Raw genomic sequence first — 20,791 nt, forward strand, 5'->3', positions numbered from 1 at the left:
GTACATTTCTTATATTTATTTTATTACCGTATTTGCTCGATTATAAGACGACCCCCCAAAATCTAAATATTAATTTAGGAAAAAAACAAAAAGCCTGAATATAAGACTACCCTATAGGGAAAAAAGTTTTACCAGTAAATGTTAATTAATGTAAACTAATTTTCATATTTAATAAAAGCTATGATTGAGAAAAATATATTTTTTATTTCCTTTTATTTGCCAACCTGCCCCCCCAGTTATGCACATCTGCCCCCAGGGTTGCCACTCTGCCCCCAGAAATGCCTTATACCCCCTATTTGCCACTCTGCCCCATGATGTGCCTTTTAACCCTCTATATGCCACTCTGCCTCCAGAAATGTCTTATACCCTCCTATATGCCACTCTGCCCCATGATATGCCTTTTAATCCCCTATATGCCAGTGTGGCATATAGGGGGTTAAAAGGCATATCATGGGGCAGAGTGGCATATAGGGGGTTAAAAGGCATTTCTGGAAGTATGTACCTCCAGCATGTACAAGGCAGCCAGTACATGCTGGAACCTGGGGATAATAGGAGTCTGAGTACAGCCTCCCTATGCCATGCTACCACCACCACCCCCTTTACACATCCATACTAACATACACACACACACACACACACACTCATTCACAAAAATTTAAATACTCATTCATTCCATTAATCACACATACTTCACACATTAATCACAAAAACCCTCCCCCACCCCCTTACCTGAACTGCAGATCTCTTACTCGAAGACTTCTGCAGGGGCCCGGCTATGCGAGCAACTTCTCTGGCCCCGCCCCCAGAGGAAGGAGGGGGGAGGCAGAGTTATGTGATACTCTTCTAGCTTCCTGTTCTCCTGCTGCTCGCGACCAAAGCCCGGTAAGCAGCATGGCCCCAGCGGACATTTTGAGGTCTGATTAGAAGACGACCTCGATTATAAGACGAGGGGTATTTTTCAGAGCATTTGCTCTGAAAAAAACCTCGTCTTATAATCGAGCAAATACTGTATATTATAAAAGTTGTTTTATTATGTTTATTTTTACCTACATTTGCATACACGGGCATACTTACTTACCCAAGTTGACAGGATGCAAACAACAGTACTGTCGGAAAATACGGAACCGTTGGAAGGTATTGGAGAGAAGAAAGAGGACCATAAAAAAGAAGCAGCATTGGAAAAGGTGAATGAGTGGGAAATTGACGACGAGCTCACCTGTTTTACCCCCAGGCCAAAGTATCCAAACACTGTCAGCAATGTTCCCTCTAATTTTTCTTAGGTGGTGTGCGCAGAAAATTTCTCTTGTGCAAAAATTTTCCCAGAGCCAAACTTTTGTGCGCACAATATGCTTCTGCAAATGTTACATTTAAATTGTTATTCTATATTTTTGGTACAGCTCGCTCATGGTTAATAACACTACATTATAGTGTGATGATGTAGTATTAGTTACACAACAGTATTACTTACTGTAATGTTTTTTTAAAAGGTGAAATTCTCACTGCATAAGTAAATTATGAGCGAATCACGAGCGGAGGCTCCAGGCCGCATAAAGGATAAAAAAAAAATTGGGAAAAACTGTTGTGCGCAGGGGCGTACCTAGAGTATTTGGCACCTGGAGCGGATCCTGTACATGGGACACCCACACACACACTCTTTAAAACTGCATAGCTTCTATTGTTAGGCAAACATTGACCGTGTTACAGCATAACTGCTATCATTATATACTAAGGCAAACATTGACGGTGGTACAGCATAACTGCCATCATTATATACTAAGGCAAACATTGACGGTGGTACAGCATTTATTATTATTATTATTATTATCCTTTATTTATATAGCGCCAACAGTTTACGCAGCGCTTCATACAATACATAAATTCAAGGGATATGACAAGAATTGACAGACTAAGACAAACCGATACATTTGGTGGAGAGAGCCCTGCTCGCAAGCTTACAATCTAGAGGGAAATGGGGTGACAGACATAAGGCACAGAGAAAGGGTGAGAGGTAGTGTGGTGGTTGTATCGATGACAAGGAAGTTCTAGTAGCTAAGATGGTATGCTTCTCTGAAGAAGTGGGTTTTTAGATGTTTCTTGAATGTCGGGAGGGAGGGTGAATGCTGAAGGTCCCTTGGGAGCAGATTCCAGAGATATGGGGCAGCTCGAGTGAAATCTTGTAGACGGGAAAAGGAAGAGGTGATGAGTGAGCCTTAGCCCATGGGAGGAATGTAGGGATCGAGTAGGAGCGTATTTGCTAATGAGGTCAGAAATGTACGGAGGAGCAGTATTATGGATGGCCTTATATGTCAGTACCAGGATCTTAAATTTAATTCTAAAGGTAATTGGGAGCCAGTGGAGGGATTCACAGAGGGGGGAAGCAGAAGAGGAGCGACGTGCAAGGAAGATGAGCCTAGCAGCGGCATTTAGGATAGACTGTAGAGGAGAGAGTCGAGACAGTGCAGTGCCAACCAGAAGAGTGTTGCAGTAGTCAAGACGGGAAATGATAAGGGAATGAACCAGGGTTTTTGTGGATTCTTGGGTGAGGAATGGGCGAATACGAGAGATGTTTTTTAGGTGCAAGCGGCAGGATCTGGCGAGGGACTGAATGTGAGGGATGAAGGAGAGGTTTGAGTCAAGGATGACCCCAAGGCATCGGGCCTGGTTAGTAGGAGAGATAGTCGTGTTGTTAATGGTGATAGAGAATTCAGGTAGTGGAGTGGAGATGGAGGGAGGGAAGATAATGAGTTCAGTTTTAGAAAGATTAAGTTTCAGGTAGTGTTGTGACATCCATGAAGGAATAGCAGACAAGCAATTGGTAACACGGGACAGGAGAGATGGAGAGATGGAGAGAGATCAGGAGAAGACAGGTAGATTTGGGTATCATCTGCATATAGGTGATACTGGAGGCCAAACGAGTTGATTAGTTTGCCAAGAGAGGAAGTATAAAGAGAGAACAGCAGAGGGCCAAGGACTGAACCTTGGGGGACACCAACCGAAAGTGGAAGGGGTGATGATGTCTTGCCAGAGAAGTTGACAGAGAAGGAACGGTTAGACAGATATGAGGAGATCCAGGCGAGAGCTGTATCTTGAATGCCTATAGAAGCAAGTGAGTCTAGAAGAAGGTGGTGATCAACAGTATCGAAATCAGCAGAGAGATCCAGTAGAATTAGAATAGAGTAGTGACCTTTTGCTTTGGCAGAGAGCAAGTCATTGGAGACTTTTGTTAGAGCTGTTTCAGTAGAGTGATGGGGTTTGAAACCAGACTGTAGAGGGTGAAGGAGGGAATTAGAGGAGAGGAAGTTAGTGAGGCGATTGTACACAATCCGTTCAAGCAGCTTAGAGGTAAAAGGAAGCAGAGAGATAGGGCGGTAGTTAGTCAAACAGACGGGATCTGAGGAAGGATTCTTTAGAATGGGTGTGATTAGCGCATGCTTGAAGGCAGATGGTACAGTTCCAGATGATAGAGAAAGATTAAATAGGTGGGTAAGTGATGGACCAAGGGATGGACATAGAGACTTTGTGAGGTGTGAAGGGATGGGGTCGAGGGGACAGGTTGTTGGGTGAGAGGAAGAAAGAAGAGTTGCTATCTCTTCTTCGGTTGTAGGGGAAAAGGCAGTTAGTATAGTAAGAGTGGAGAGAGTGGTGTTGAGTGGTGTAGGAGGGAGTTGTAAGGAAGAGAGGTCTTTTCTAATAGTCTCGATCTTCTCTTTGAAGTGGGTAGCAAGATCTTGGGTAGTGAGAGAGGTTTGTGGTGTGGGTGTGGAGGGACAGAGAAGGGAGTTGAAAGTAGAAAAAAGGCGTCGTGGGTTGGAAGAAAGAGAGGATATGAGAGTGGAGAAGTAGAGCTGTTTGGTGAGAGAGAGGGCAGAGTTGTAGGTGTGGAGCATGAATTTATAGTGAGTAAAGTCTTCGCTGGATTTGGATTTTCTGAAGTAACGCTCAGCCGTGCGGCAGCACTTCTGAAGAAACCGTGTGGTTTTGGTATGCCATGGTTGGCGTTTAAATTGTCGGGGGTAACTTGTAATAATTGGAGCTATGGTGTCGAGGGATGAAGCAAGTGTGTTGTTATAAAAAGAGGCTGCTGTGTCTGGGCAGGAAAGGGTTAACATGGAAGGTAAGAGAGGTTCAAGTGAGGCTGACAGTTGGGTAATGGTATTGTCTGGTAATGGCCTACAAGTATGAGGTGAGCGCTGTAAGTTTGTCTTGTTAGGGGTTAGCACTGGAGAAAAGGATAGAAGGTGGTGGTCAGACAGAGGGAACGGGTAGATGGAGAAGTCTGAAAGCGAGCATGATCTGGAGAAAACCAGATCAAGTGAGTGTCCCTCAGTGTGTGTAGGGGAATTAGTCCATTGAGAGAGACCAGAGGAGGATGTCAGGGAGAGGAGTTTGGAGCTAGCAGAGTTGTTAGATATATCTAGAGGAATGTTAAAGTCACCCAGAATGAGACAGGGGATATTAGGAGAGAGGAAGAAAGGGAGCCAGGCAGAAAGGTGGTCAAAGAACTGCGAGGTAGGACCTGGAGGGCGATATATGACAGCAATTTGAAGAGAGAGTGGAGAGAAAAGACGGATTGTGTGAGCTTCAAAGGAACAGAATGAGAGGGAGGGAGGGCTTGGTATATTCTGGAAGGTGCAGTGAGGTGAGAGAAGGATGCCTACACCACCACCCTTTCTGCCATCAGGCCTAGGAGTGTGGCTGAAGTGTAGTCCTCCGAAGGAGAGTGCAGCAGAAGCGGTAGTGTCATGAGAGGGGATCCAGGTTTCAGTAAGAGCTAGGAGGTTAAAAGCATGGGATAGAAAAAGGTCATGTATACAAGCAAGTTTGTTGCATACCGAGCGGGCATTCCATAGCGCGCAGTTAAAGACGGGAGGTAGCTTATGGTTGGAGATGATAGGAATAAGATTGGTTAGGTTGCGGATGTTGATTGAGTTTGCTGGTTTAGAGTGATAGGAATAGGGAAGACTATGTGGGGGACAGGGGTAGTAGAGCAAATATAGGTAGTTTTCACATATAAAGGTTTAGTGTAGAGGTACTGGGATAGCTTTGACGGCAGAGAGATGGGGAAGGATAGGATCTGGAATGCTTTAATGGGGAGTAGTGGGTAGTAAAGGGATCTACAGTTTGGTGCCCTCTACTGGCGTGTTCCAATAGAGCTGGTACTTAACTGTCTATATATTAGAACACCACTGGGGCGGGTGGGAGAGGGGCAGGGAGGGCGGGCAAAAAACCAGTTGATTGTGGGGAACATGAAGGTGGGTATTGCAGGTTGTGAGGGCTGTAATAGAGAGTGTTAAATAGTGTTAAAGTGGACGGGGGCAGTAAGAGGGCAGATATAGGAGATAAGGGGTCAGTGGAGCAGAAAGATAGAAAGTAAAATATAACACACTTAAGTAGTGACAGGCATGATAAATTTTACCAAATAAAAACAAATAAAACAATCAGTGGAAAAATGCTGCAACTCCCAGTAAGGGCATTCCTAGGCCATAAAGCATAGATAGACAGAAAAAGGGTAATAGACAATTCAGGCACAGAAACAGGAAAATGATAATAACAATACAGAAAACAATAACAGATAATAAAGGAGATCTCTTGGTCCACTCTGTATACCTTGTAGCAAAGTATGCAGGTTTGCTTGGGCTTCAGTTGATTGTGGGGAACATGAAGGTGGTGCTATCATTATATACTAAGGCAAACATTGACAGTGGTACAGCATGACTGCTAACATTATATAGTGAGGCAAACATTGACAGTGGTACAGCATAACTGCTATCCCTATATACTGAGGCAAACATTGAGGGTGGTACAGCATAACTGCTATCATTATATACTGAGGCAAACACTGACAGTGGTACAGCAGAACATCTATCGCTATATACTAACGCACGCACTGACCGTGGTACAACACAACACATCACTATACATTGAGCCAGACATTGACAATAATGCCGCATAACCCCAATCACTATATACTAAGCCAAACATTCATGTGGTGTAGGCCTACCACTTTAGTGTCTGGCCTAGTATGTGTATATATATGCACCGAAATGAAAATTCTGGACCTGAAAATTTAGCATTCACTTGACTGAAACTGAAAATGACCCCCCCACACACCTTTAAAAACAAAAACACTTTTATTAAAAGTAACACCAAAATTAGACAAAAAAAAATCAATAACAATATATATGATAAACAGCAATCACACTCCTATCATGTCCAGGTTCTAGCATGTACTGGTTGATTGGGCATGATAGGAGTGGGATTCCTGTTAGCAATTATATATATATATATATATATTAATATTGTTATCGAATTTTTCTGTCCAATTTTGGTGTGTTACTTACTTTTAATAAAGATGTGGTTAACACACCAAACTTGGACAAAAAAATTGAATTGCTAACAGCAATCTCACTCCTATCATCCTCAGGCAGCCAGTACATGCTGGAACCTGAGCATGATAGGAATGTGATTACAGCCTCCCTATGCCATGCTATCCCCCCCACACACTTACACATCCATGCTATCACACACACACACACAAACATTCAGTTTAAACTACACCCATCACTCTCACACACTTACTAATTTACTCTCACACACTTACTAATACACTCTCACAGAATGTTTTCCTACCTTTTCTCTGTCACTGTCACTTTTCCTCTTCTTCGTTATTCCTCTTCTGTGTCCTCTTCTTCCAGTGTAGTGGAGGCGGTGGGTGTGGCTTCAGTGCTGTGCGCCGGGATATGACATCAAATCCCGACGCACAACATCAGTGGCCGCGCGCGTCGCAAGGGAGCAGGATCGGAGGTCTGCATTAACAGACCTCCCGCTCCCTTGATTTGTTTTTAAGACGGTTAGAGGGAGATCCTTGATCTCCCTCTAATCGAGCCTGCACCTCTAGCGGCGGACATTACTGTCCGTCTCTGGAGGGGTGCCGTGCACACAACCAGTAGCAGACCGCCCCCCCCCGTTCGGTACGCTACTGGTTGTGCGCACAATTTTTGTTCGTGTGCGCTCCCTCTTAAAGCGCACAGCTTAGAGGGAACACTGACTGTTGACATGTCCTTGACATTTGGGAGCAGACTTCCAGAGCTCAAACACTAGGCCCTAGCGTACGCTGGCCACTCTGGCGGAGGTAGCAGGCGTTGCCACACTGCAAACAGAGGCAGCCAGGGGGAGAAACTACCTTTACTTTCAATAGTTTTTTATTAATTTTTAAAGAAATAAGAAGTACAAATAACACCAATAGTAATACATGAGAGACAGTCACAGCTGTCAGTTGTGATCAAACCAAGACAGTCGCAGCTGTCATTACATTGAAAATTCAAACCATCTTGATAAGCATGTAGCTCAGTTACATTGTAACGTTATAAGGTAATAAAAAACGTAAACAAGAAAACTTCCCTGTAAAGGAAGAGGAACAGAACAGTATGCCTGAGTGAATTTTATTTTTTAAAAGTGTATATCTGCTCAAGTATTTTATAGTGAATAGTTTTAATAGTTGACATGCCATACCAGGGAGGATGACTGTAGTTACAGATAGCATAGAGAGTAGGTCTGGAATCCTTAAATATACTAAAGAACCTCAAATATCTATACAATAGGATGAAGAATACCATGGTTTCCATCTGATAGAGAATTTTTTTGTGTTACCTGAACCTCTAGCTAGAATTTTTTCGTAGGAATATGTAGTATTTAGTTTGGAAATGACTATATCAATAGAGGGAATCTCCACAGTTTTCCATTTGCTTGCAAGAGTGGTTTTTGCAATAATGCAAATGATACAGAATAATTCCCGATATTGTGGGGAAACAGCTTGTATCCCTAGAAAAAGTAAAATCAATTGAGGCGACCAATTTATAGGGCAGTTTAATATCGTAGAAAGAAGGCTTTTACATTCTACCCAATATGATTGTATAAGAGGGCAATTCCATAAGATATGGTATAAGGTTCCCTTCTGGCCACACTTTCTCCAACATTTATTTGAAGAGTTAGGGAAAGCTTTAGCTATCCTATCCGGAGTATAGTACCAACGGGATACTGTCTTAAAGGCGGATTCTGCATGTGAGGAGCATTGAAGAGCTTTATGTGAACATTTAAAAGCTAACTGCCAATCTTCAAGGGCTACATTTATTCCTATATCATTTTCCCATTGTTTTATGGGATAAGTTTTATTACATTTATCAGATTTAGTGTAAAGAGTATATATAGGTTTTAATCCCTTCATATCAGATGAGAGGTATTTGAGAGTGACGTTATCTACATGCAAAGAGGAGGGGGTCAAAGATTGTAAAAAATGTTTAATACGTAGATATTTGTAAAAATCCTTATTGGATAAATTATATGTGCGTCGAATGGTTTCAAATGTCATTAATCCCTTAGCATCATATATATGCTTGACATGAGATATACCCCATAAAGACCAGTTAGTTAATTCAAGCCCTGGACTGGAGGCTTGAATTATTGACAACGGTAGTTCCCCAAGGTTGGGCACCGTAGAGGAAGATAAGGCAGTATGATATTGCAGCCAAACATTATATGAGGTTTTTACTAATGGGTTTGTGAGAGGAGGCCTGTGAAGGTTCCAGGCTGGAAGTAGTGAAAGATCACTAATTTTGTAGGGATATACCGAGGAATTTTCAATGTGGACCCAATGTGAATTAGAAGTATCGCACCACCACTGTTTTAGGAGAGTTATCAAAGTAGATATGTAATAACCTTTAATATTAGGCATCCCAATCCCTCCGGCGAGTTTTGATTTAGTGATAATGGTAGCCGATAATCTTGGTCTCTTCCCAGCCCATACAAAATGTGACAGGATTCTATTTATTTTAATGAAAAAGGATTCAGGGAGGTGTATGGGCAATGTCCTAAATAAATAAAGAATTTTTGGTAATATGAACATTTTTAAAGTAGCTATTCTGCCCAACCATGAGACTTCATGCTTAGCATATTCCGCAGAGTCTGACTCAATAGTTGCAAGGAGGGGGATGTAGTTGTTAGTGAATAGGGAAGAGAAGGGGTATGACAATTCTACTCCCAAGTATTTTAGACTAGCTACCTGCCAGTCAAACCGGTATTGGGACTTCAAGGATGTTAATTGCTGAGGGGGAAGGTTCAGAGGGAGAGCCTGTGTTTTAGAGTTATTTAAATGATAATATGACAGCTGACCGTATGTGTTGATGTTTTCCATAACTGCAGGTAAAGACGTTTCTGGCAGGGTGAGGGAAAGGATGACATCATCCGCATATAGAGAGATGAGATGATCTCTACCATTAATACTCAACCCAGAAATTCTGTCATCTAGTCGAAGGGCCTGAGCCAGTGGCTCCATGGATAAGATATAAATTAAAGGGGAAAGAGGGCACCCCTGTCGTGACCCATTTGTAATATTGAATTCCTCAGATAAGGCACCATTAGATAAAACTTTCGCTGAGGGGTTGGAATATAAAGATGACACTGCCAGCAATATACTACCAGCAAAACCCATATGTTCTAATACCGAGAAAGCGTACGACCAGCGCAACCTATCAAAAGCTTTCTCGGCATCTAAGGCGAGGATCAAAGCAGGGGTGCTGTCCACCTCAATATAATGGAGGATATTTAATAGTCTTCTGGTGTTGCCAGAGGTCTGACGGCCCGAGACAAAACCCGACTGATCTTGGTTCACCAGATGTGGGAGAATTAAGGCAATTCTATTAGCTAGGACCTTTGCATATATTTTTAGGTCCTGATTCAGTAGAGAGATCGGTCTAAAATTTTGAGGGTGGTCAGTAGATTTGCCTGGTTTTGGGAGGGTGGTGATCAGGGCTTGTAAGTTTTCTTTGGGTAATGAACCACTGGACATGGCCACCCGACAGAAGTTTCGTAAATAGGGGGACAGACTAGTGTTATAGGTTTTATAATATATGCTAGTAAAACCGTCAGGGCCAGGGGCCTTGCCGGATGGAAGAGAACGTATGGTTTTTTGAATTTCTTCTGTGGTGATCTCCTCGTTTAATTTATTTAATTGGAAAGAATTCAATCGTGGTAGATGTAAGCGGTCCAGATATGAATGAATAGCTTTTATGTGATCTGGGGGGGGGATATAATCGAGTCTCTTAAGTTATATAAATGAGAATAATAGGTCTTAAAACCATTAGAGATGTCAAATGGGGAGAAGAGCTTATTGTTAGAGGTCGGGTGAATGAGAAAAGGTATGCGGGAATTTAATTGTCGCTTTTTTAAGCGATGTGCTAATAATTTACTTGTTTTATTGTTTTGGGCATAATAGTGGGCTTGCGTCTTTCGGTGGGCTTTTTCATATGTTGTCAGCATGTGGCAACGGAGATCACGTCTAATAGAGGTTAGTTGTGAGGCTAGCACATCAGATGGTGAGGCTATATTAGCTTGTTCTGTATTTCGCAATTTAGTCAGGAGATCCGTTAATTGTTTTTCTCTTTGTTTTTTGAGTATGGAGCCATATTTAATACATAAACCACGAATCACCGCTTTATGACAATTCCATACAGATATGGGGCTTTCTACAGAGGGTGCATTAATTTTGAAAAAATCCTCGATATCAGTATGTAAATGCTTTGAATATTCCTGGTGAGACAGTAAGAAAGGGCTAATGCGCCACTGATAAACTCCATGTGAGGATATCTCATCGTCAAGCGTGAGTGTGATTGCCGCGTGGTCGGACCATGTTATAGTTTCGATAGTTGAAGCTAATATGGATCGTAAAAATATCCTATCCACCAGGAACATATCTAAACGTGAATAGGTGTTATGTGCTGCTGATAAATGAGTATAACCCCTCTCTGTACCGTGATTGATCCTCCAGATGTCATAAAGGTCTCTTTCCCACATCCATGATGATAAGAAAGTGGGTTGGGTTCTAGAGAGTGAGGTAGAATCTAGATTATTGTCCATTACGGAATTAAAATCGCCACATAAAATATATGAGCCCCATTGTACCTTGCTAGCAACTTTAAGTAGCCTTTTAAGAAACTGTGATTGTCCAACATTAGGGGCATAAAGAGAGATCAATGTCATAGAAATATTATTAATGGTGCAGTATAATATGATATACCTCCCATTAGGATCTGCAATAACCTCTTTACATACAAAGGAGACCGTATTTCTAATGGCTATTAGTACACCTCTAGTTTTTGAACTGTAGTGTGAATGATATATATGATGATAGGCAGGGTGTTTCATACGACCCGCATCGCCCAAAAGGAGGTGTGTCTCCTGTGCACATATCACGTCACATCTCAAGGATTTAGCCTCTCTCCAAAAATGTGACCTCTTATGAGGTGTGTTCAAACCGTTTACATTGATACTAGCTATCCGTATGACCATTTTTCATAGAAAATGGTGATGTAAAAAAAAAAATATATATATATATTTGTAAGAGTAGGGGAAAGGCGAAAGTGTGTGTTTCCCAGCGAGCACGCACACCTTCTATAGATAATGGTAAGGCACTTTGAGTGGAATGAGCAAGAAATGGTATTAGCATATACATTAACATGGCATTTAAGAACAAAATCAAATAACAACAGTTAGGAGCAAAAAACATATGGCTCTTAAAACATGAACCAATTGTGTAGTGAGGGGTTATAGTCCGCAATGAAGCCAAGTAGGTATGAACAACCAGTAAGGCCTGGACAAAAATAGGTGCAAATCATACCGCTTTTCTTGATCCTGCAGTGGACCATTCTTGTGTCATGCGAACTTGAGATCGGGTTGACGACGATCTTGCTTGAGGAAATGGTGCTAAGTTCCATGACTTGAGCAAAGCGGTTCCCTCCTCTGGTGAGCGGACAACGTGCAGAGTGTCTCCACGACGAATAAGCAGACGGACAGGGAATCCCCATCTATAGACTATTTTAGCTGAGCGAAGAGCTTGGGTTATAGGTTGCAAAGCTCTACGTGCTTGAAGGGTAGGTGCAGATAAATCTGCATATAAAGAGATTTTGTGATATGGAGCAGGAAGGCCGCCATTTCTACGAGAATGTTCCATCAGTCTCTCTTTAACTGTAAAGAAGTGTATGCGTGCTAGAATATCTCTTGGAATTGAGTCGTCCGTATGTTTCGGACGGGGTATTCTGTGAGCGCGATCCACTTCCAGTTCTTGAGGAGAGCAGTTAGGTACTACTGCTTCAATTAGGGACCGCACATATGCAGGAATTTCAGCTGGCGTTACGGTTTCAGGAACGCCACGTAACGATATTATTACGGCGGCTCCTATCTTCCAAATCAGCAATTTTCGCTTTTAATGTCGCCACGTCGTCCTTTAACTCAGTATGTGAATCTATCAGTGTGTTATGAGAGGCAGAAAATTCCTCAAATTTGTTTTCAACATGGTCCACTCTGTCACCCAGACCATCCACAGCAGTTTTAAGAGGAGAGACCATTGTGTGGATATCTAGTAGGAAAGTTTTACGAAGGGCCTGCAACATGGTTTTCATTGTTGTGTCCGTGAGGGACTGATTAGAAACAGCCATGTTGTCTAAGGCATCATGATCAGATACAGTGAGGGCATCTTGTATTTCCCTTCTTTGTATGTCAGGATCATTAACAGCAGTAGAGAGCCTGGGACTCTGCTTTGCAGGGCTCTGTGATGGAGTGCTGGCTGGGCAGAGCAGCTCACAGCCAGGGAGAGCTGCAGGGCTGTAGGGGTTAAATGCAGCTTCTTCTGTGAATGAGGAGACAGGGGGGGCCTGTGGAGACACTGACCTGGACATTTCCTGTGAGGAGAGGCAGTGAAGGGCTGAATCAGAGGCAGAGCGACGTGGAGGAGCAGGAGATCTCTGAGCTGAGATAACAGCAGGCTGTGAGATAACAGCCGGCTGTGAGGACGAGGAGGCAGCATCCTGTGAGCAGTCAGTGCCATCTTGGAATGCCTGAGGAGACCTGGAAAAGCAGAATTTTGCCATTGTTTCCTGTCTGGCATGCCTTTTTTTACGAACAGGCATAGTTGCAGGGTGACAGCAAGGTCCAGAGCAGCAGAGGAGGTAAAGTTAGCTAAATTAGCTGCAGTGTGGGTCGCTTTTTCAGGCTGAAGAGACAGAGCTCTCTTACTGCACAGCCATCTCCCTCAGCAGCCAGGCCACGCCCCCAGAAACTACCTTTACCATTTGGGAAAATTAACTTTCCAAGGTAAGAGCTGGGTACCCCAACTTGGGCAGATTGAATTTAAGAAAGGCAATCTGCTCCATCAGATGAGTTGCCATGCGTGAGCATGGACTGGAGTATATTTCTAGTCATAGAAAACACAAGCTCACTTAGAACAGTGTTTGGCGCACATGATAGCAGCTGCTGCGCAAACCACCCTCTTTTTTTCATCCGAGTAGCTAAGTGGGTCAACATTAGGTGCAGAAGGAACTTCACAGAGGTAAAGTTTGACCATTTCAGCAGCACTACTCTCCTTTCTGCTGCTCGCTCTGTCAGTGGGTCCGACTATACTCCCAAGTGCCTCTTCCCAAAACGCAGTTGCTCCACTCAGCTGTGTTGTGCTGCTTGAGGCACTGCTGCTGATGCTGCTGGTAGGGGTGGCAGACAACATCATCTCTTCTTCCTCCTGCACATCTCCCTCCTCGGACAGCATTCCCCTTTTACGCTGCCAGTCGCGCACCTTTGGAATCAATTTCTCCCGGTAGCTACTGAGAACATTGAATTTGATTGCTAGCTTTCCCTTAATCCTCGGATCACAAAAGGCATGCTAGCATAATTTCAGGACTTTCTTCCATTCATTTGTGCCACCATGAGCAGCCTCACAATTTTCAAGGAACACATCCATCTTGCTGCCTAGATGGGAGAACACTGGGATTACCTGGCCCAGACTGGCAATGTTTGAGCTTAAATTTTCAGTGGCATCCCTGAATGGTTTAAGGACTACCACTAGCTGAGTGGTCACTGTCGAATCCCCCCTATTCAGTGGAGATGTAATCCCAATTGTGCTCTGATGCAAGATTATGGATTGCCCTCTGCTGCTCCAAAATCCTCTCCAGCATATCTCCAGTGGAGTTCAACCGTGTAATCACATCTTGTCATTGACAGTGTACGGGAAGACCTGCCCTCTCTTGCTCTTCCCTCAAAAGTTGGCTAGCCTTAACACTGTGGTGGAAATGCCAACCGATCTTTCTGCAGTGTGACAGAACTACTGCTGCTAAATTACTTCCTTCTGACCTTGCTGACTTGACTATAAGACGGATGATGTGGGCTGCAGAGCTTGCAGAATATTTTCTGAAGTGTGCTTTTCATCCATCACTTCTGCATGGAGAAGGAATGATCAGTAGCCTGCTGCAGCAGCCTCCTTAGACATAACAGGCTGCCACCAGTGTGCTGTCAAGGAAAGAAAGGCATGCTGCCCGCTGTACACACTGACCAGCAGCTCCTCTTTCGCTGCTGGAACACAGGACCGATACAGTGAGGGAACTATATTCCTACTGAAAAGTGGAACCTGAGGGAACTGTGTATTGTAGAGCCACTGCCGCCATCAATTGTTTGAAAGTCTCCCCTTCAATCATGGAGAAGGATGCCCCTCCAACAGCAATAAACTGCCCAATAAGTGGGGCTATTTTATTGGCCTGCTGTTTGGATGTTGACCTCCTGTAGTGGAATGCCCCAAATTCTTCCAGGGTGGGCTGGACATGTTGCAGTGCTTTAACCTGCCTTGGCCTTTGGCTGCAAGCACTAGCTGTATCTGCTATTGTCTCAGAAGCAGCAGTTGGGGTTTTTACACTCTCTTTGGAGATAGTACTAGTTGTTGTAGTAGTACCACGGCCACCAGCTATGCTGTGTGCCCTACGTTTTTTCTGCATCTTTCCCCAATAATGCAGTGTGATGCTTCATGGCAGCACTGGTGAAATGTCCGGACACTTTCCCTCTGCTTATTAGCTTCCCACGTTTGCACTTTCCATAGCTCCCTTCTTCTACACTTTTGTAGTGCTCCCATATTGGGGTGTGGAGAGCCTTGGACTGTGCACTTTTGGATGAGCAGCAGCAGGCCTAGTTCTGTGAACACTGGGAGATGGCACATTAATCTGTGTACTAGTCATTCATAGACTGCTCCCTGAAGAATCTGATTCCTGACCACTCATCTTCTCTATTCTCTCCTCCACTTCCTCTGGCTCATAGTCAAGTTCTTCATTAGCCAGATCAAATGGAATTCCTGTTACACTGGACCTAAGACTGATATCATGACTAGTTTGACTACTACTAGTAGTAGTACTAGCAGGAAGAACAGAGCCCAACTGTGCACTTGGCCTCTCAGTCTCACGCTCCTCTGGTACCCTGCTAGATGGAGTTTTGGAAGGCGGATTATCTACAAAAACCCTCCGTGAGAAAGAACCAGAACGCTTGGGATTGGGAACACCGCTCTCAGTCTTGCTGCTAAACTTGCTCTGCTTGGTACCTTGCATGTTGCTCGTGGATGAGGAAGATGCTGCTGGGGGCAAAATTTACTTCTTTTTACTCACTGGGCTAGTAGTAGTACTAGTTGTGCTACCCTTTAACTTTGAACGTGCTTCTAGTGCTTTCGGCTTTCCGTAAAAAAAAAAACATAGAGCTAGTGGGCCTAGCAGCACTACTACTGCCTGCTATTGGTGCCTTTCTTTTACTGGATGACGTAGATCCTTCAAGCAAGACTGACGCAAAGGCGGCATCGTAGAAGAAGTGCGGCTGCTGGTGGTGGTGGTTGTGGTAGATGGAGCCTGTCCATCTTAGTCCCAAAAGGAGGATCCATTTCAAATTTTATGTTGTATGTGTGTTGTGTTTAAAAGTAGCGGACCAGGGATAATAGCTTAATAAAGAAAAATATGATTTTCATTTTTAAAAAGAAAGAAAAAATGGAAACCCAAAGAAATTTGAGGAAGTTTCTCTTCAGTGCTACTGAAGTCTGCCAATGTGCTCAAGTTATTTAAAAATTGGTTAACTGAAGCCACTAAATGGTGTTATTAACTCAAGTTTAACTATAATACACTAACTAGTAAAACTACTAGCAATAGTTTATATTTTAAATTTACACGGGCCTAAGAGCCTACTACTATGCTAAAGCTATATATTTCCTTGCTATTCTAAATCTACCTCTAGGCAAGGGCAGATGCTCTCAAGCCCACTAAGATAAAGTGAGGTTATCAATATATTATATAAGCTTGGAGCTTTGCTTACTACAGTTGTCGTCTTTCTTTAAAAGAAATTAGAAAATAAAAAACAACTTCACTGCTTGCTGAACAAAAAAACACGCAGCACTTATGTGGCTGGACACACTAGCCCAACAAGTTCACTTCACTGATGGACTGAGGTGAGCAAAACAAATGAAATAAAAAATAAATATATTTAATAAACTGATTAATTAATATTAAGAAGAAAAATTGTGTTGGTAACACAAAGCGCAAACTAAAGCACTGCAGCACCAGTGCTAGTAAGATTAGCTTAACACTTTAAAATGAAAAATGATTAACTAAATTATTAACTAAGTAAGTAATAAATTATTAGGGATTTCTTATATTAATATAATTAATTAAATTAATCATCAACTTCTAGTTTAAGCTTAAGGGTAGTAGTGGACTGGTTAATCTTTATGTGGGATAAATTAGCTCTTCTACCTAACAGAATGTCTCAAGCACACTAAGCTAATATAATATAGCTAATTTAGCTAGCTGGAATGAATTATAATATTATTAAATATTAATTATTATATCAACACACTAGTAGTCATCTACACTAGTATACTATATGACAATATTATTATATATTATTACTATTACATGTATAAATTATATTATTTAATCACTAATACCAACAGTTCGGCTTAACTAACTAAATTATTGACTGACTGTCCTGAAATTACAAAATCAAGTAAAAAAATTATTTAAAAACTAAGGAAAGACAGGGCAGGCAGTAGGCACTGCCATCCCAAGGCAAGGGCACCCCAGTGCCAGTGAGGCACTGTGCGCAGCAAACTGTCAGCTCAACAGCACTACACTACTTCAGTAAGAGTATGCTGTGAGAAATGGCAGGCTGAGGATTACAGTCTCACACAGAGCAATCTCTCTCTGTAACGCTCGAAAATGAATGGATTCCATGCAAGCTGTGCTCTTATATAGACTGTTTCCTATTTAGAAAAAAAGCAGCACAGACACAGGACGAGCCCTCAGCATGATGTCACAAGAGTGAGCTGATTGGACAAACGAAGAGCAACTCACCCAATCTGTGTCCTCCTCTTTGAAAAATTGGCGGGCGCGCCATGAACATGAAGAAACGAACATTCTTCATTTTTCTGCGTCTTCGTGTACGTTTTGCTGCCGCCATGTTCGTTTCTTCGTTATTCGGTTCGAGCAGCTAAAACGCACTATTCGTGTTCGTTTTCATGTTTGCCCAGATACGAATGCACAAGTCTAGTTTAGAGCCCCGTTTTTAAGCTTAAAGATTTGTAGTAACAAGAATGCCAATATAACATCTATAATTTCTCTAAAAGTGAAAAACAACTGTTTCCTTCACTTCAAATGCAACAATTAGCTTTTTATGAATACTGTCCTTCCTCTGTCTGATTTTCACTTTTGATACTAAAAAGGGAATCCTGAAAAAAAAATGTTTAAGTAATTTTTACAATGATACGTGGTATTAAATATCAATGATGACTGATAGTGTGGAATCAGAAAACAAATTGGTTGGTGTTTGCTAGAGTGTAATCTTAAAGTAAGTTAAATATAAGGTCTGTAGTTACTCTTTAATTACAGACGCATCTTGGTCCACAATTTTTCTTCATATTACCTTAGTTTCTTTATTGTGTCTTGTAAAGGGTATATCCATAAAGGGGACTCATGAAAGTATGTTTTTATTGAAATTATTTTTATTTATTTATTTTTTTATTCTTTTTTTTTTTTAGATACAAAAACTACAAAAACATATAAAAGACAATAACTTACAATACATTAGAAGCATATGATATTGATTATTGCTGGTCATCTATAGGTCTCTATTATATATAGAGGTCTATATAATTTTCTTAATTCAGTCTAGCTACAATTTATCAATGCATGCATGCATGTGACAAGTATGGACAACATTATGGACATAAAAATAGCCTATGGTACCTGTAAGGTCATTTCATATATATATTTCCAAAGTGGGTTAATCTTCTCTCCTCTGATTTATAAATATTTATAAGGTAAGTCTTCCCCATACTTCCCAGTATTTATCCATAAGCCCATTAGCTCTATAGTAACCATATTCCATATTCTTTTGATTAAGAATCTGATTTTTAACATATATCCAGGAAATTATCTTTCTTTGCCTCCAGTTTCTAGCTATAACTAGCAACATCGCTAGGATCACATGATCTATTAGATTTTTTTGTTTTACCGGAATCATCTCCCAATCTTGGAGTAGTAATGCTCTAATCGGTGACTTGTCTATCTGTTTCTCTACTAGACAAGATATGATATTAAATATCTTGTCCCAGCACGCCGCTATTTTGATGCACGACCACCAGATATGGATCCATGTTCCCTCGGCTTCTTGACATCTCCAGCATAGATTTTGTTTTGCTGGATTTATTTTATGGAGCCTTTTTGGGATCATATACCATCTATTTACAATTTTAAAATAGATCTCCTGTAGATTTAAACAGTGGACATTTTTCGTAACTTGATTCCAAGATTTTGTCCAGCTGTCTTCTGTAAGGGAAGCATTATCTATATTTAAATCTCTCTCCCATTTTTCCCAAGCAGGTGGGGATTTAAGGTCATCTAACTCCAAGATTAGGTCTGTACAGAGTTTTCTGTTTAGTCTGGTTATCAAATATTTTCTTTATCACGTTTTCATCTTTATTTTCCTCAAAAAGGGAGTGGAGTAGATAGTTCTTTATTCTCATATAATTAAATATTTCTTTATTAGTAAGACCAAACTCGATACACAAGGTAGAAACATCTTTAAGTTTATTTCCTATCGTATGTTCCTCTATTCTTTTTATCCTACACTTTTCCCACTCATTAAGATTTATGTCCCGGATGTTTTTATTTAGGAGCTCTAGCGAGGCCTTTTTAGTTATGAGGTCGTTAAAGCCAATTTTCCTCTTAAAGCTCTGCCAAAATAATAATATTGAATTAAGTAATGTCCCTTATTGAAATTATTGATGATCAACGATATTGATAAAGAAAGTTCGGATACATTTTTGCAACATACATTGGCTCTGTGGTGTGATGGGTAGCGCATTGGACTTCTAGAGTTTGTGAAGAAATTCAAAGGTTGTGGGGCCGAGTCCCACTAAAAAGTCATTTAAGTTGTTCTGTGACATTACATGTCAACATATCCGAGCTCCGTGGCGTAATAGAAAGTGCGTTAGACTTCTAGAGTTTGTGAAGAAATTCAAAGGTTGTGGGTTTGATTTTTCCAGGGGTTGACTCTGCTTGCTTAGATGTACATTTCAGTTTCAAATGAACACAAATTGTCTGTGAGAAATTCCGGTAATACGAAATAATGGAAAGATTTAACACAAGGGTGGAAAGCAGTTTAGTGCTCCGTTTGTAAGATTAAAGTTTTGATGCGAAAATAATGCCAATATTCAAAGGTTGTGGGTTCGAGTCCCACTAGAATCGTGTTTTTTTTCCAGTGGTTGACTGCATTTGATGTGCTTGTTTAGTTTTAGGTTGCAATATCCACAAATTGTCTCTGAAAAATGTCTGTAATACAATTGACAGATTTTACTCTAGTGTGAAATGTGTTTCAGTAGTGGGCCCTGTGGCACATTATACAAAGGATGATCACATAGATTTCTTTGGGCAAAAAGATTAGGAAATGTACAACAGAAAATCAAGGGTGCCCTGTGACTCTTATGGAGCCACTTGGAGCCAAAGTCTTCATAACAATAGTTGGAGAAATAATTAAAGTTTGCCTTTAAGTGTTTGAAACAGTACATCGCAATCAACTTTGATTTCATTAAAGGTGTTGGTAACACACAATATGTCGAAGAACCCTGCATGCCCAGAGGGCGATAAGTATGGTGGTCATATGGCACATCAAAAAACACATGTGAAATCTTAGCCTTCATATGCAGGATCTCAAGTCTGCTTACCCTGTGACTCTAATGAAGCCACTTTAAACCAATGCAATGGCAAAAGGTCCCCTATGAGCTAGTCCCTTGCCTTGAAACCATGTAAAAAAATATCTTCTTTATTAGCAGCTGTAGCTTGTCAGGGTGGCCGAGTGGTCTAAGGCGTCAGACTCAAGAATGCAATCTTCTCTCTGTGAGGGTCTTCTGGTCTCCATGCGGAGGCGTGGGTTCAAATCCCACTTCTGACAGTCATCTTCTTTTGTGCTTTGAGCTTCGTTTAATTCAACAATTTTTTGAGAAAGAATCCAAGATTGAATTTAAGCGTTGAAAGAGTACATTGCAGAAGACATTGATTTCATAACATAAGACAGCAATGTACAATCTCTAGACTCAAAAGAACAGTAACCTGGGGATCTAAACCACCAGCAACCTCAAGACAACTCAAATCCTCAATCTTCCCATCCAAAGTCAGACACCTTACCCATTAGGCCACGAGGTCTTGACGAAACACAAGAGTCTTATTCCGCACTTCGCAGAGAAGACATACCGAAAGAGGTGAAAATAACGACCCAGGTGTAGATACTTTCCAATAGCTGTCACATAGATTTCTTGGGGGAAAGAGATAAGAAAGTGTACAACAGGAAATCAAGGGTGCCTGTGACTCTTATGGAGCCGCTTTGAGCCAAAGTCTTCATAACAATAGTTGGAAAAAGAATTTACGTTTGTTCAAAGTTTTTGAAAGAGTAAATT

The 20,791-nt window shown here is 41.5% G+C and overlaps 1 non-coding gene across 1 annotated transcript; it reads left to right on the forward strand.

Moving 5' to 3' along the window:
- Positions 1 to 20,179: 20,179 nt before the first annotated feature.
- Positions 20,180 to 20,289, forward strand: TRNAL-CAA (transfer RNA leucine (anticodon CAA)). The gene is made up of 2 exons: positions 20,180 to 20,217; positions 20,244 to 20,289. It is a non-coding gene; the product is annotated as a tRNA-Leu (tRNA).
- The last annotated feature ends 502 nt before the right edge of the window (positions 20,290 to 20,791 follow it).

The sequence above is a fragment of the Spea bombifrons genome, chromosome 5, assembly GCF_027358695.1.
Source record: "Spea bombifrons isolate aSpeBom1 chromosome 5, aSpeBom1.2.pri, whole genome shotgun sequence".
Lineage (NCBI taxonomy): Eukaryota > Metazoa > Chordata > Amphibia > Anura > Pelobatidae > Spea > Spea bombifrons.